Genomic DNA, 17469 nt, shown 5'->3' on the forward strand with positions numbered 1-17469 from the left:
TCACTCTTTTAAAGTCCATTAAAGAAACACATAGGTTACATAAAATGAAAAGTCTCTCATTTTAATAAACCATTAACTCATAAGTTATGAAAGATGAAAATTTTTGAAAGTTGCAAAACTTGCCCTCAAGTTTTGGAACATGTAAAGTCACCTTAAAAACTTTAGTTCCAACCCTTAGAATTTTAAAAGTTAAAATTCAACCCTTATACTTTATAATATTATAAGTTTAATAATAACTATATATGTATAAGAACAAGTCGTTTTACCGTTAGTAGGCCTCATTCACGAAGCCGGTGTATAAGGGGGGTATAAGGTTGTTCCCTATAAAGTGACAGCTTAATGGGTGTCCACTCTCACCCACCGCTTCCTTGACTGGTGGAGGGTCGTTAGCCGAACGGGTAGGACAATGACTTTAATCCTCATTAAAAGTATGATGAATGTAAAGTAACTAAATGTTTTTCTAAATTCCCAATCTTAGTTACTTTAGGAAAATGTGAATAAGGTGCTAACCCATGAAATTACACTTTGCACTTTGATTAAGTCGTTAGTGGAGTGTGTGTGGTTAACCGACACACTAACCTGGACTTAACAAGGTAGGCAAAGGGTGGCTTAAGGTTTATCATAGGTCGGTGGAGCGCGTGTGGTTAACCGGCACATCGATTGAGTGATAAATATTAAGAGTACCAAGTAATTTGCATGGTTACTTCACACCTTGTTTTGTGATTCTCGGCATCCCAGTCACAAAACTTGAAGGGCACACTCGAGATTGAAACATGATATTGAAAAGTTCAATGAATCTCAAAGAATCTAGGAGTTTCAAAACCAATTAAAACCTAATAATTTATTTCGTTTTTCATGGTGGAAATTGGTGAATCGTCATTCACCTACCTTCAAATATTTTATAGCTTGGATTACGACATCCCTCTTCTAAGTTATAAAATATTGTGTTGGGTCCTAGCCTTAATATTACATTTGGGTGTCTTATTAAGGACTATCTTTATATCTAATCTAAACTTGTCCTTCTTTCTTTTAAGATGTCTTCCAACAATATTGCTCCTGGCTCAAATCCTACCGGCTCCTTCTCTCTCATGAACCTGTGTGGGAGAGTCATCTTTGATGGATCCAACTTTATGGATTGGATCAGGAACATCAGGATGGTCACTCGGTATGAGGACAAACTGTTGGATTAATGTCTAAGTCCATAACTATATTTGGTATGTACTTGACCCGACCCGGCATGGTCCATTTGGGTTGCACTTCACCGGCACAATTTATATGGATAGTCTTTTGAGAATAGTATATTTATGATTTATATTAATATATTATAAGTTCTAATATATTAATATGGAATCATATTATTTAATTAGTATTGATCAAGAATTAATTTTGAATTAATTAAGTGATCAAAAAGAACTAATTAAATATGGACTCTTATATATATGGAATGGGCCAAGTTTATTTAGGTTGGGCTAAGCTTTCATGGATGGTCCATGGAGCTTTTAACCCATGGATCCTATGTAAATGAAAGGTCATGGGTATTAGAGTTTACATGGATGTAACCCTAATCCTCCATAATATATAAAGGGGTCCTTGGCTCACAAAATTGGCACAAGTGTGTGAAAATAAGAGTGTGCCGATTTTAGTGTGCATACATATTCTCTCAAGTTCTTCCAAGGTGTTTTGGTGATTTGTCATTCCATTTGAGGCTTCCACACTATTGGGGCTAAGCTCTTAAAGCTTGAAGACATCAAGCTACATCAAAAGGTATGTCATCTAACTAGAACTTTGTAGTATAGGTGCTTCATAATATGCTAGTTAGGATGAAACCTTGGAATAGTTAATATTTGCATGTATAATAGAGAAAACATAGATCCAAGGTTTATAGGGTTGCATGTACACCATAGGAGTGTTAGAATGCTCAAAACCCAACAGTGGTATCAGAGCCATGGGTTGTTTTCTGTTATATTGATGCAAATGTTTTATTCTCAAGTTGAAAAAAAAAAGGAAAAAAAAACATGACGTTTGTCAAATTTTAAGATAATTACTTGTTTTTGTGAAAAACTAATTATTTGTAAAATTTGAATCATTTGCTATATGAGTTGAATTAGGTCAAATTTATTAAAAGATAAAATGATATGATTATTTTATTAGTTTTAAAAGTTTGATCTAAAGAGTTTTTTGAAACCTCCATAAGTTATGGATATGAAAAGGTTTTTAAAAAAATTGATTCAAAGTTTTTTATGGAGTTACAAAACTTGGTCTTAATGTTTTAAAGAATTCCATAACTTGTTCTTAAGTTATGGAACATGAAAAGTTTCATCATAAAACAAGTATTTAACTCCATAAGTTATGGAATCCAAAAGTTTTCAAGAGTTAAAAAACTTGCCCTCAAGTTTTGGAATTTGGAAAAAGTTTTTTATGATAAAAAAAAAAGAATTGAATTCTAAAACTCTTGGGTTCATAACTTAAACAATTAATTAAATGGTTTTAATTTTGAATTTAATAATTGGAATTATGATGTTTTTATTGAATAATTCAATTAACTCTTATGGACTTTATTAATAGTTAATTAAAGCGTTTAATTAAAAGAATATTATTAATCCATAAATATATAGTTTGAGTTTAATTAAATTAAAAGTCTAGTTTAATTAATAGATTAAACCACCAAGTATTTTAAATGTCTAAAATACACCCTTATACTATTATAATATTAAAAGTTTAATATATTATATGTATAAGAGCAAGTCGTCTTACCATTAGTAGGCCTCATTCACGAAGCCGGTCTATAAGGGGGGTATAAGGTTACTGCCTATAAAATGGCAGTTTAATGGGTGTCCACTCTCACTCACCGCTTCCTTGACCGGTGGAGGGTCGTTAGCCGAACAGGTAGGACAAGGACTATAATTCTCCCTTCATTATAAGTATAATGATAAATACTAAGTAACTAAACACTTATAAATTCCCAATCTTAGTTACTTAGGAAAATGTGAATAAGGTGCTAATCCATGAAATTACATTTTGCACTTTGTTTAAGCTGTTAGTGGAGCGTGTGTGGTTAACCGGCACACTAACATGGACTTAACAAGGTAGGCAAAGGGTAACTTAATGTTTATCATAGTATCGTTGGAGCGTGTGTGGTTAACCGGCACATCGATTGAGGGGTAAATATTAAGGGTACCAAGTATATTTGCATGGTTACTTCACACCTTGTTTTGTGATCCTCGGCATCCCAGTCACAAAACCTGAAGGGCACACTCGAGATTGAAACATGTCATTGAAAAGTTCAATGAATCTCGAAAGAATCTAGGAGTTTCAAAACCAATTAAAACCTAATAATACATTTCGTTTATCTTGGTGGAAATTGGTGAATCGTTATTCACCTACCTTCAAATATTTTATAGCTTGGATTACGGCATCCCTCTTCCAAGTTATAAAATAGTTTGTTGGGTCCTAGCCTTAATATATCATATTGGGTGTTATATTAAGGACTTAAATCAACTTTACGTGAATTTCTCCCATTGTTGATGTCTGGTTTAGACAACAATGATCTTCCGAAACCAAGCTTTCCTAATGAATGTGACTTCCCGAGTTTGGCTCATGGAAGTCATACTTCTCTTCCTCCACCTCCTCCAATTATTCTCCCTAACCCACAAGTTCAAGGTCACTCAAGCCCTAATGGCAAGCAAGGTCTATGTGTGATCACATCTTAGAGATGAAGTCACATATTGACAAGCCGGGAGAGTTGGGTGTCAAAGTCTTGAGAAAGTTGGATGTTCAATCACTTTCTAAGTCACATAGTGAGTTCCTTTGGGACTACTATGAAACAGACTATGACATGAACCTTAATGATCATATCTATTTGCTTGGTGCTGCTGAATCAGCAATGATTTGGAACGATAGTAAATCAAATTTGATTAGAAGATCAACTTCCCAAAAACTTTATGGACAGTGACAATGGTGACACTGGAAATCCAGAAAAAGCATTCTCTTCCCAATGGAAAGGGATTGGCCATAGTCAACCCGGTTGACCAAATGGTAAAGAGAAAGGCTAAGTCTGAGATAGTCTCATTACCAAAGGGTCCATATGTTTATTTTGCCAAAGGAAGGGGCGTTGATTGCAAAGCTGCCAAATTTACCTAAGGATGTTAAAGTCAATAAGTTTGACTCTACATCAGGTAGAGCCCATTATCTAACTCTGTTAAGTTCTATTCTGAGATCCACATTACATGATGTGACTGGGTCACATGTTGATGTTTTAAGAATCAAAGAATAGAGAGAAATCTTAAAGGAAGTATATGCTGATTCTGATCGCGAAGGTGGATTTCGATCGCATCAGAATTTTGAGCAGTTGCTTAAGAAGTTATGATATATTGCTAAGGAATAGATAACAACAATTTTCCATGTGGATGGTAAGGATAAGTTTTTCCGTAAAGTTTTAAAATAAAAGAAAATTGTTTAATTTTATTTATTTGAAGTATCCTTACAATGGCATTTGTGGAAAATTATTGCTTATATGATTCCAATGACAGCAATATTGGAAAATGGATTTGATTCTTTCATTTATGGTAGTGTCTAAATTTACCAAATCAGGAAAGTTCCTCATCACCCAAGTTTCAATTGGACCGAAACTTGGAATCATGCAAGTTGAATAGTATGATGAATGAGAACTTTCAAGCATTGGAAAATCAAGACTAATTACTTGTTCACATGGATGTGTGAGTCAAGTGAAGGACTAAAGGGATCGACTACACATTCTTGTGCACTGGTCATGTCCACCACAAAGCTCGTTAAGACTATTTGATTTACTAAAGTTTAGTAAATATGGTTATACTTACAAGTTTAAGTATAATTCTGAAACATTGGAAAAGTCTCAATGTATGGCAGAACGAATGGGAAGAATCAAATTAGGCAGAAAGATAAAAGTTTCTCAAATCTGAAAAGATGGGAGAGTACTTTAGTATCATGTTTGTGATCATCTTAATGATTTAGAAATCATATCACAATTAGTCCTCTAAAGGTCATCTTAGTGCATTCTTATGACTAAGAAGAGGAGTCATGAATTGTTGAAATGGTTAGATCAGGAAGATGAGTCATACTTCGTTCCAAAACAATTCTTAGAGTCATACTCCAAGATTGTAACTTGAGTGACATATCTTAAAGAAAGGTTTAAAACACTTGTCAAATGTAAGAGTAAAAGTGTCCTTCTCTTGTACATTTGAAATTGGTAAGTTGTGATGTTTTGGATAAAACAAAGACCAACTAAGGCCAATTGTGTGAAGTGTTTGTCTTGATAAAGAATCCGCACTATCTCTTGAATATTTGGCAAGATAGTCTTATATGTCAAGAGGATAGTGGGAGTCTTAAAGATCCTAAAAAGAATTTCAAGAACTAATCAAGAATAAAACCTGAGGTTCTTCACTAGCACACGACTTGAGGTTTATAACCTATCGTGTTGACATATTATGTGCCCATTCCAGTTAAAATTGGCTTTTCATAGGAGTTCTGAAAGTTCTCAATTGGTTGCATAACAACTTGGAAGCAATGGCATGCCCTGTACTGCCATGTGGCAAGAAGTTAAGATTGCATAAGTTCAGTCCATATGAGTTTGGATTTGTCATTATCCTTGTCTTGTGACTATGGTCTTGACGATTCACATGGATGAGAACACATACACCATAAAATCTAAGGGTCATAAGGTTTCTCTCCGATTCATGAAAATGATGGTGAGGAAACACTTCGACCAAGTAGATTTGAAGCAGATGGCAAAAGGTCTAAACAATTGAGACTATGATTACGGCATCCCTTTTCATAGTTCTGAAATTGTTTAGACACACATGCATGCTATCCAAGGAAAGGTGTATGATTTTGATAAAGTTTTATCAAAGCATCTCGTATCAGAAATCTGAACTTTGGTAAGAAAGTCAATAAAGTATTGATTTCTAGAAGTCCAGCTGATTTCTGAGTACATGTCAAAGCTAGTGGGAGAATAAGTGCTATGCTAATAATCATCATGTTAGTGGGAGCATGATAATTATTGTTAGTGTTGCAAGTTAGCAATGTTAATTATAGAAAACAAAAGTTTCAATTCGTGAGGCTGCAGGGATTGAAAAAGTTGTTTTGCTATAATTAAGGGAGAGGATATACTTCATTTCAATTCTAAAGGCTTAGATTGAGACATTAATCATCTTTAGTCAAGAATATATATATGAATTTCATGTTGGATTGGTTCATCTTAAGGAAATTCTATATATTGCGTTCTCAAAATTCGATTATGATTATGGCATCCCTCTTCATAGTCAAATTTTGAAAACATGGCAAATAAAAATAATGTAGCAAAAGACTGGTCTAGAATCATGTCTTTATGTGAGACATCATGAATCGTGTACCATTTGCTTTGGGTACAGGATCGATTGCATGTGCTATAATATTTGTCATTTCTAAATTTTTCCAAATGCCCAGAGGCATTAAGAAGGGAAAAGGTCTAGAATTGGATATGACTAAAATGATTAAGCAATTGTCGAGGACAATCTGAGGTTTACCAAAGATTGGTTGCTCAGGGACAGTTGGAAGTATAGTGCTAATTTTGGAAGGACCATATTGACATATTCTGAAAAGAGGCGTCTCTTATTTAGAAGTGATAGTCAAAATGAGAATATGGAGTTGTCTCCACAGGTGGAAGTTATCTGTGTAAGATTAGAAAACTTAATGCAAGAAGCATGTCCAAAGCAATGTACTTTGAATATGAGACTTAGTTTCCATGGAGTTGATCTCCATTGGAATACCTTATAATGACTGTTGACAAGTCTTTGTGACTTTGTACATATTCTTTACAGGAGGGTCAGTGCATATAAGTTTAAAATCTAAACAGATTTCGATAAATGATAGGAATTTGAAATTCTCACATTTTTCGATAAGGATTTGGGAGTGTGAAATTAGAATCATTGAAATTATGTTCAATTGGGTTATTTCACAAAGTAAGGATCATAGACAAACATAGAGTGCATACTTGGTGTATGGCAAAGCTATTGTTTAAGAAAAACATAGTGTACATGCTTGGAGCATGGGACAACTAGTGTTTTTAATTCAAGTATAAAGTTGATAAAACCGAAACAATGAATAATGAGTAATCAGTATGGTGATAAATAAAAGTGTTTATTTATATTCATAGGGTTTGATACCATATTTGATTCATTTATTCTTGTGTTTCACTTTGCATGTTTTGACTTCCAGAATAACTAAGTCGCTCTTCTTGAATGATTAAGTTATTCAAACCATCCACAGTCGTTCATATGTTGGAAGTAGATATGAATCAAGACTGTCATGGGTTGGTTTGTAGAGGTCCAAGTTGGTGGACAAAGTGGTGCTACAACACTCATGAGTGCTCATAAGTTCTGAGTATTGGATTCAACCCGCGCTCATTTGAATCACTTCATGGATTTTATCACGAGTGATCATGAGACGATAATATCTTATATTCTTCAAACCTAGAGATATGAGTTGTTACTATGAGTTGGTTATACATTGATTGCACGAAAACGCATTTGGTAACTCGATGTTATAAAACGTGCATTTGTGTATGATTCAACAAGTAGTAGAACAAGCCATATGAGTCGAAGTTTATCCATTCCTTTTACCTTCGGGATAAAAGCGATATATGTGGGCCCCTCGATGATTTAGCGATGACACATGTGAGTGCTTGGCCAAGCCAGGACTGATTTGATTTGTTCAATCAGTCAGTCATCATAAATCGAAAATCGGGAAACAACAAATGGACAGAGAGAATGATTATAATCCATGTCTCAGTCCATATGATATCTAGAATGGAGAAATATATGATCCCTTATCTAATGGACAAGTCATTGACAAGGTCAGAGTTCGACTGCGGCTTTAAGAGCTACGATTGCCAGTTAGGTTTTGAAGTCATACTCAATAATAGTTTTAGACTTATCCAAGTGGGAGACTGTTGGATTAATGTCTAAGTCCATAACTATATTTGGTATGTACTTGACCCGACTCGGCATGGTCCATTTGGGTTGCACTTCACCGGCACAATTTATATGGATAGTCTTTTGAGAATAGTATATTTATGATTTATATTAATATATTATAAGTTCTAATATATTAATATGGAATCATATTATTTAATTAGTATTGATCAAGAATTAATTTAGAATTAATTCAGTGATCAAAAAGAACTAATTAAATATGGACTCTTATATATATGGAATGGGCCAAGTTCATTTAGGTTGGGCTAAGCTTTCATGGATGGTCCATGGAGATTTTAACCCATGGATCCTATGTAAATGAAAGGTCATGGGTATTATGGTTTACATGGATGTAACCCTAATCCTCCATAATATATAAAGGGGTCCTTGGCTCACAAAATTGGCATAAGTGTGTGAAAATAAGAGTGGGCCGATTTTAGTGTGCATACATATTCTCTCAAGTTCTTCCAAGGTGTTTTGGTGATTTGTGATTCCATTTGAGGCTTCCACACTATTGGGGGTAAGCTCTTAAAGCTTGAAGACATCAAGCTACATCAAAAGGTATGTCATCTAACTAGAACTTTGTAGTATAGGTGCTTCATAATATGCTAGTTAGGATGAAACCTTGGAATAGTTAATATTTGCATGGGTAATAGAGAAAACATAGATCCAAGGTTTATAGGGTTGCATGTACACCATAGGAGTGTTAGAATGCTCAAAACCCAACACAAACAATTTGTCCTCGACAAGGAGCTTAAGGAACTTGATGAGTCGTCTGCTACTCCTGAGGAGATCGTTGAATACCAGGCACATGAGATAAATGCCACCAAAGTGGCATGTATCATGTTGGCCACAATGACAGTTGAGCTCCAAAAGTCCTATGAGGACCATTACCCTTTTGAGATGCACCAGGACTTGATGGACCACTACCATCAGAGTGCTCGTCAAGAGCGGTATGAAATCATCTGCTCCATGATAACAACCCGGATGAAGGATGGTGAACCCATCACGGGCCACATGCAGAAAATGCAAAGGTATGTGGACCGTTTGCTGAAACTGAATGTGAACTTCCCAGAGGAGTTGGCAATTGATATCATTTTGCACTCCTTACCTTCATGTTATGATCAATTCCGAATGACATACCACATGAACAAGGACGAAGTTACACTCAACAAACTTTAAGGACTTTTGAAGACCACAGAAGGTGGTCTTAAAGGTAAGTCGGTTGTTACTACTCCTACTCCTACCACGGCCCCTGTCTTGGAAATCGGACAAGGCAAAGGAAAGAAGAGGAAGAGCCCTTCAAAGGGTACCAATGGAAAGTCCCTTGATGGCTCCTCTTAAAGTGGAACCAAGAAAGGTTTTGTCACTCCTTCTGCTAACCCTAAAGAGGCTGAATGCTTCTATTGCCATGAAAAGTAGCACTGGAAGCGAAACTGCCCAAAGTACTTGCAAGATGTTAAGGATGGGAAAGTGAAACCCAACCATGCAGGTATTTACACTATATTGTCTAATAACTCATCCTATTCTAATTCTTGGGTCCTTGATACAGGTTGTGGTATTCACATATGTTCTGATTTGCAGGGACTAAGAAGAAGTGAGAATGTGGAGCATGGGAAGATTAACTTGATCATGGGGAATAGGAAAGTTACACCTGTCACCAAGATTGGAGTTTATTCTTTGTTGCTAAGTAGTGGGTTAACATTAGATTTGAATAAATGTTATTACTCGTCTAAAATGGCGAGAAATATTATTTCCTTTCATGGTTTGTACAAACAAGGTTTTACCTTTTCGTTTGATAATGAATGTGGTGGTATTAATGCTTTCTTTAATAATGTTCTTTATTTTAAAGCATTACCTTGTGATGGTGTGTATGAAACTGTGTCGGTTGTAGATAACCTGGGAAATAATGTGTTGTGTATCGATTCTTCCACTAGCTTGGATAAAGCATCATTATACCATTGTCGTCTTGGACATGTAAGCAAGAAATGCATAGGCCAACTCCAAAAGGATGGATTCTTGGAGTCATTTGACCTAAAGTCAGATGATAGTTGTGAATCTTGTTTGCTTGGGAAAATGACAAAGTCACCCTTCACTGGTACTTGTGCTAGGGGTGAGAGTTTGTTGGACCTCAAACATACTGATGTGTGTGGACCCTTCAGAACCGCCACAAGAGATGCTAACCGTTTCTATGTGACTTTTACTGATGATTATAGTATATATGGATATGTCTACTTAATCAAGCATAAGTTAGAAACCTTTGAAAAGTTCAAGGAGTTTAAACAGGAAGTGGAGAATCAGTTGGGCAGGAACATTAAGATGCTTCGATCTGATCGAGGTGGTGAGTATCTTAGTACAGAGTTCCTTGACTATCTTAAGGAATGTGGGATTGTCTCACAGTTGACACATCCCAGGACACCGCAGTTGAATGGTGTGGCTGAGAGGGGTAATCGAACCTTGTTGGATATGGTTCGTTCCATGATGAGTCGAGCTTCGCTACCAATCTCATTTTGGGGGTATGCCTTAGAGACTGCCGCCCATATCCTTAATCTAGTCCCTATAAAGAAGGTTGCCAAAACACCTCACGAGATGTGGACTGGAAAAGTCCCCAATCTGGACCACATCAAGATTTGGGGTTGCGAGGCTTTTGTGAGGCGCGAGACTCACGATAAGCTCGAACCTCGAAGTGAGAGATGTATTTTCATCGGCTACCAACAGAAATCCTTTGGTTACCTATTCTACAGACCCTGTGATAATGTGGTCTTTGTAGCAAGGAGGGGAGTCTTTCGCGAGAGAGAATTCATAAGACAAGGAAACAATGGGAGGCAAATTGACCTTGAGGAAATTCAAGAGTCAAGTGGTGAAGGAACCTCAAACCCTAGCAATCAACCTGAGGAGGAAACTCCTGTTGATCCGACAGATGAGTCTGTACCTCTGAGGCATTCCACGAGAGTTAGGAATGCACCTGAGCATTAGTATGGTTTCCATATTACTGCGGAAGGTGATACACTTATCAGTGATAACACACTGGTAAGTCTGTATGAACCTAACAGCTACTCAGAAGCCATGGCAGGCCCTGAGACTGCTAAATGGAAAGAGGATATGGACAGCGAGATACAGTCCATGTATGACAATCAAGTTTGGAACTTGGTTGACAATGTACCAGGTCGTAAGACAGTCGGGTGCAAACGAATCTTCAAGAAGAAGACCGACATGGGTGGTAATGTACACACTTATAATTCCCGACTGGTTGCAAAGGTCTTTTCTCAAACTCCGGTAGTTGATTATGATGAGACCTTTTCACCAGTAGCAAAGATTAAGTCTATTAGGGTTATGCTAGCCATTGCTGCATTTCATTATTATGAAATATGGCAAATGGATGTCAAAACCGCTTTCCTTAATGGAAAGTTGGCTGAGGATGTTTACATGAGTCAGCCAGAGGGTTTTGTCAGCACACAGTACCCGAATAGAGTGTGTAAGCTTGAGAAATCCATCTATGGATTGAAACAAGCACCTCGCAGATGGAATCTTTGTTTCGATGAGAAAGTCAAAGAGTTTGGTTGTTCGAGGAGCGAAGATGAGTCCTATGTATATGTCAAGGCTAGTGGGAGTATAGTTAGCTTTTTGGTATTGTATGTGGATGAAATACTACTCATAGGAAATGACATCCCAACTCTACAGGAAGTGAAGTCCTGGCTTGGGAAGTGTTTCGCTATGAAGGACCTTGGAGAAGCTGCCTATATCCTAGGGATAAGGATTTTGAGAGACAGTAGTAAAAGACTAATTGGACTTAGTCAGAGTAACTACTTGGATAAGGTGCTGAATAGGTTCAGCATGCAGAATTCCAAGAAAGGAGAGTTACCGATCCAGAGTAACGCCAAATTGAGTAAGACTCAGAGCCCGAGTACAGAGGATGAGATAGCTGAGATGAGTCGAGTACCGTATGCTTCCGCTGTAGGCTCGATCATGTATGCTATGACTTGTACTCGTCTTGATGTGGCCTTTGCATTGAGCATGGTCAGCAGATATCAAGGGAACCCTGGCAAGGCTCACTGGACTGCGGTAAAGAACATTCTCAAGTACCTGCGGAGGACTAAGGACTGGGTCCTTACCCTCGGTGGGAGTGATGCCCTGAGAGTAGTAGGGTATAGTGATGCTAGCTTTCAGACTGATAGGGATAATTTTCGCTCTCAGTCAGGCTGGGTCTTTACCTTAAACGAAGGAGCAATTTCTTGGAAAAGTTCCAAGTAGGAGACAGTGGTTGATTCAACTTGCGAATCAGAGTATATAGCAGCAAGCGAGGCAGCAAATGAGGCTATATGGCTAAAGAACTTCATTAGAGACCTTGGAGTTGTACCGGCTATAAAGGAGCCTATAGAGATTTTTTGTGATAGTGAAAGTGCAGTTGCCTTAGCCAAGGAACCAAGGGATCACGGGAGATCCAGACACATCGACAGAAAATACCATTTCATCAGGCATCGAATAGAATAAGGACTCCTCGTGGCAAAGAGGGTATCATCGGATGAGAACACAACATATCCCCTCACAAAGGGACTGAGTAGGGTTAAGCATCTCCAGCATGCAAGGCGTATATTGCTGAAGGATGATATTAGTTTTAGTAGTTAGATAGCTTTGAAATTTGAAAAGTGTAATTGACATTTGATGATAAATAAAAGTTGTTGTTTATTTATAAGTAAAGTGTTGCTATCTCCTGTCAGTCGTTTATTATCATTTCATTTTGCATGTTTTGACTTCCAGAATAATTATGTTATGGTATATCATATTATTCAAATTCTCCACAGTCAGTCGTATGTTGGAAGTAGATATGAATCAAGACTGTCATGATTTTCCTTGTAGATGTCTAAGATTTTGGACATAGCAAGAGTTGCTACAACACTCATGAGTGCTCATAAGTTCTGAGTATTGGATTCAACCCACGCTCACTTGTATCACTTCATGGGATTTATCTCGAGTGATCGTGAGAGGGTAATATCATATAATTCTTCAAACCTAGAGATATGACTTGCTGACTATGAGTTGGTTATACATTGATTGTACGAAAACGCATTGGTAACTCGATGTTATAAAACGTGCCTTTGTGTATAATTCAACAAGTAGTAAAACAAGCATATGAGTCGAAGATTATTTGTTCCTTCTTCGATTAGAAGTGATATCTGGGCCCCTCAATGATTTTGTTGTGACCTATGTACCGGGCCCGGTCAGAACTAAATTGATGTGTTCGATTAAGTTCTATGTCAAACAAATCGGAAATCGGGAAACAAACTGCTGGACAATAAGTAAGACATTGTTCCATGTATTTTTCCGACTGATATCCAGAACAGAGGATTATATGATCACTTATCTTAAATGGCGTATCATCATCATCTCAGTTCTACGAGACCTTGAAAGAGCTACGATTGCTCACCGGTTCCTGAAGTCATACTTACAGTTATAGTTATTATACTTATGCAAGTGGGAGACTGTTGGATAAGGTGTCTAAGTCTATAACTATTTCTGGTATGTACTTGACCCGGTTGGCATGGTCCATTTAGGTTGCATGACATTGCAATACTTGGATAGACCAAATGAGAGAAAGGACACTTAAGGTTTATTAATATATTATAAGTTCTAATATATTAATAATATTATTTAATTAGTATTGATCAAGAATTAACTTGGAATTAATTAAGTGATCAAAAAGAGACTAATTAAATATATGGGGTTGATTGTGTAAATCATTTATTCTTGTATAGTGGGCTAATGATCCATGGTTTATATAAATTAGGCTAAAACCCATAAGGTGCTCCATGGATAGTCCATGGAGGTTATAAACCCATGGATCATGGAATATGAAAAGCCATGCACATTAGGGTTTACATGGAGTAACCCTACATGTGGCACACTATATAAGAAGCCCTATGGTAAGCAAAATCGGCCACTAAGTGAAGAACAAGAGGGCTAGCCGATTTTGAGTGATAAGTGAACTTCTCTCAAGGTTATTCCAAGTGTTGTGGTGTTGTGTGAGACATTTGAGGCATCACACTTGAGGTGCTAGGCTCACAAGGTTCTCAAGGAATCCTAGAAACAAGAAAGGTATGTTTTCTCACTTGCTTTTATGATTCAAGTTCCCCATGCCATGCTAGATAGGTTAAGAACCTTGGAAATCAAATTTGCATGTATCTTAGTAAAACATAGATCCAAGGTTTCTAGGGTTTCATGTACACCTTAGGAGTGTTAGAATGCTCAAAACCCTTCATACATAACCTCGAGAGTTCTCACACATTCTACAAGTTCCCTGGTTCTATCTCAGCCCTCCTTGACTCGAGTACGGATCCTCTGCTTTCAGTAGTACGGACCCATACTACCTTCCACATCTATCTGTACTTTCCTCAAGGATTGCCTTGACTTCACCAAGTCCCTTCTACTACTACTTTTGTCTGCACTAATCTCATCCTAGGCTTACCCTAGGGTAACTCTCCGACCTACTCTCCCCCATCAGCTGCATAAGGAATCCCTGCTACCTTTACCTAACTAGCTTGCAAATACCATTACATATCACTAAGACCAGATAATTATTCGAATGAGAGGTCCTACCCTACAACGGTTGGACTCAAACAAGAGCTGTGCAATAGGGCTAGACCCAACCTTCTAAAATTATTTAGTCCTCGCAATATGTAACTTATCGTATTTGTTCATTAGCTAGTTAAGGATAACTAGGACTCCTAAAAGCACAAATCAAGCAGCATTCGGGCATTGAGTAACCATACCAAGCATATTCCATTCAAGCCATCATATTGCTGACTAATCAGTTCTAGCATATAACTCAATAAGCACATATAGCAGGCACATAAGGTATCTTCCTAGATCCTTAGTCCTAATCTAGCATGCAGTTCTCATACATATATTATAGTAGGGGTGTCGAACAGGTAAAATTTTCGGGTTTCGGGTAGAACGAGTATTTCCTTAAGAAAATAATACCCGATACCCGACCTATATTGTAATTCGGGTTTTCGGGTTTCGGGTATTCGGGTTTGAGGTCGGGTCGGGTAATTATCGGGTATACCCGAAAATTTCTTAAATGACACTTATTGATAACTTATTTTTTATTTTTATTTTTTTATTTTTACATGTTGGTTGGTTTAATAAAGAATCGGGTAAGAAAATACTCCATACAATTAACAAGTACATATATAATAACAATACAAATCATTATAATATGTTATGTACTTTTTTAATTCCATTCCATGCGATAGTGAGAAACTGAGAATTGTGATGACGGTTCGGGACTTCAGCTTCAGCGTCGTATTCCCTTTGCAAGTTTGCGTCGACTGTCGAGCCATCGTTCATAAGAAGGAAACGAAGGGTTTTGTTTTATTTGAAGTGTGCGTACGTGACTGCATTGTATATTTGGTATTATTTAAAAAACGAATTCGGGTATTCGGGTATACCCGAAAATAAATATTCATACCTAAAACCCGACCTATATTATTATCGGGTTAACCTAGTACCCGAATGTTCATACCCGTTACCCGTTCTACCTGACCCATTCTACCCGAATTCGGAACGGGTCGGGTGGGTAGAACGGGTTTCGGGTTTTTTCGACAGGCGCATATAAGGAATCCTTCCTAGATCATTAGCCCTAATCTAGCATGCAGTTATCATAATCATATCATATCGTAACATAACATGTATGGGTATCTTGGGGAAAACTTACTTGAGCTCGGCCGGTTGCACGCATCACACACCTTGTTCTTTCTCAAAACCTTCTATTTTAAATCTTAGAAAAATTATTTTCTTGTAAAAATCTTTTTATCCCTCGATTTGAGTCCAGACACCCCCGAAAGTGTGTCTGAATCCCTCAAACAAAGGCTCTCATACCAACTTGTAATATCCCAATTTTCAAGACCAAAAATTTTGTTTTTAATTAAGTAACTTATAAAATTGTTTACTGAAAAACAACATCGAATCATATCGTAACCGGTAACCGGGAGCTGACCTCCCCTTCGGTATCTTTCAACCGGTAACCGGGGACTATTTCACCCCCTACCACTACCACATAGTAATATAACACACTGCTAGGCATGCTTGGGTTCTGACAACCCCTTCGGTATCTTTCAACCGGTAACCGGGGGACTATTTCACCCCTACCACTACTAACATATATCACAAAGCATCCTAGCTCACAAACATAACAAATAATGGCATACCAAATAATTATCACAAAGACAATCAGCTAACAAACAAATTCCTACTAGTGGGTCTGCATTATGGCATTAGACCCACTTCTACTAGAAGGTAACTCACCTCAATGTCGTGCAGTAACTGAACTGTCCTCGGTGCTAGAATCGACTCCTCTCAAACTCCTACACATAACAACCTTCCTTAATTGCCCTTTTATACTCATAATCCTTTCAAGGGTCAACTCAGGTCAAAGTCAAAGTCAAAGTCAATGCCTTGGTCAAAGTCAACATCCTGTTTGACTCAACTCGCCGAGTTCCATAACTCAGATAAATTCGCATTCGCGATCAGACCCGTCGAGTTACCCTCTAACTTGTCGAGTTCTCCTTACGACAGAATCGGGACTTTTCACTTGAACTCGTCGAGTCCTTCCTTGGACTCGTCGAGTTCTCCTTCACACGGGTTGGAACATTTGCTCATTGACTTGTCGGGTTCATCCTTGAACTCGTCGAGTCCTTCTTCATAACAGTTGGGGCATTATCTTGAACTCACCGAGTTCATCCTGGAACTCGTCGAGTTCTAGATCTTCAAGTCCATATTCACGTCCATCTTGTTGAGTCCTCTTCTAGACTCAACCAGATTGCTTAGAAACAGAAAAGATTGGGGAACCATGACCCGACTCGCCGAGTCCTATGAGCGACTCGCCGAGCCCCCCAAAGTCCAAGTCTACCAAGTCGATTTCAGTTGGGCTTAATGCATCCAGAACATAGATCTGACCTCCTAGGATCAATATAGCACATAAAGTTACAAACTTTATGTGCATGGATGGGTAAACTAGCTCATAAGGACCCAAAATGAAGTCTACATGGTGCATGGGACTCCCATGGCCATAAAGTTGGCACCTTTATGCCATGGGAACCCTTAAAGGTTCAAGATCTGAAGTACAACCACATTGATACTCACAATCCCGAATATGGCTTCACTAAGACTTAGAAAGGTAGAAAATAACCCTAAATGGAGATCTAAGAAATGAATAATCAAGGTATCAGCTTTATACCTCAAATGAGCTGTAAATGTGCCAAAACTTTTGGATCTACTTGCTTTCTCTTGATCTCCCAAGCCTCCTCCTTCTTCTCAAGCTTCAAAGACACACAAATGGCATAAAAGGCTCAAGAACACTCAATATTTGATTAGGATTTCGTGAAAGGAGTCTGAGGGTGATGGAGGCTAGAGTGGAGGCCCTATAAGTTGCTTAAATAGGGTGAAAACCCTCAAACTTAGGGTTTCAACCAGACATGTCTACTCA

Source organism: Lactuca virosa, chromosome 3, assembly GCF_052849685.1.
Source record: "Lactuca virosa cultivar CGN04683 chromosome 3, Lactuca_virosa_CGN04683_v6, whole genome shotgun sequence".
NCBI classification, from domain to species: domain Eukaryota; kingdom Viridiplantae; phylum Streptophyta; class Magnoliopsida; order Asterales; family Asteraceae; genus Lactuca; species Lactuca virosa.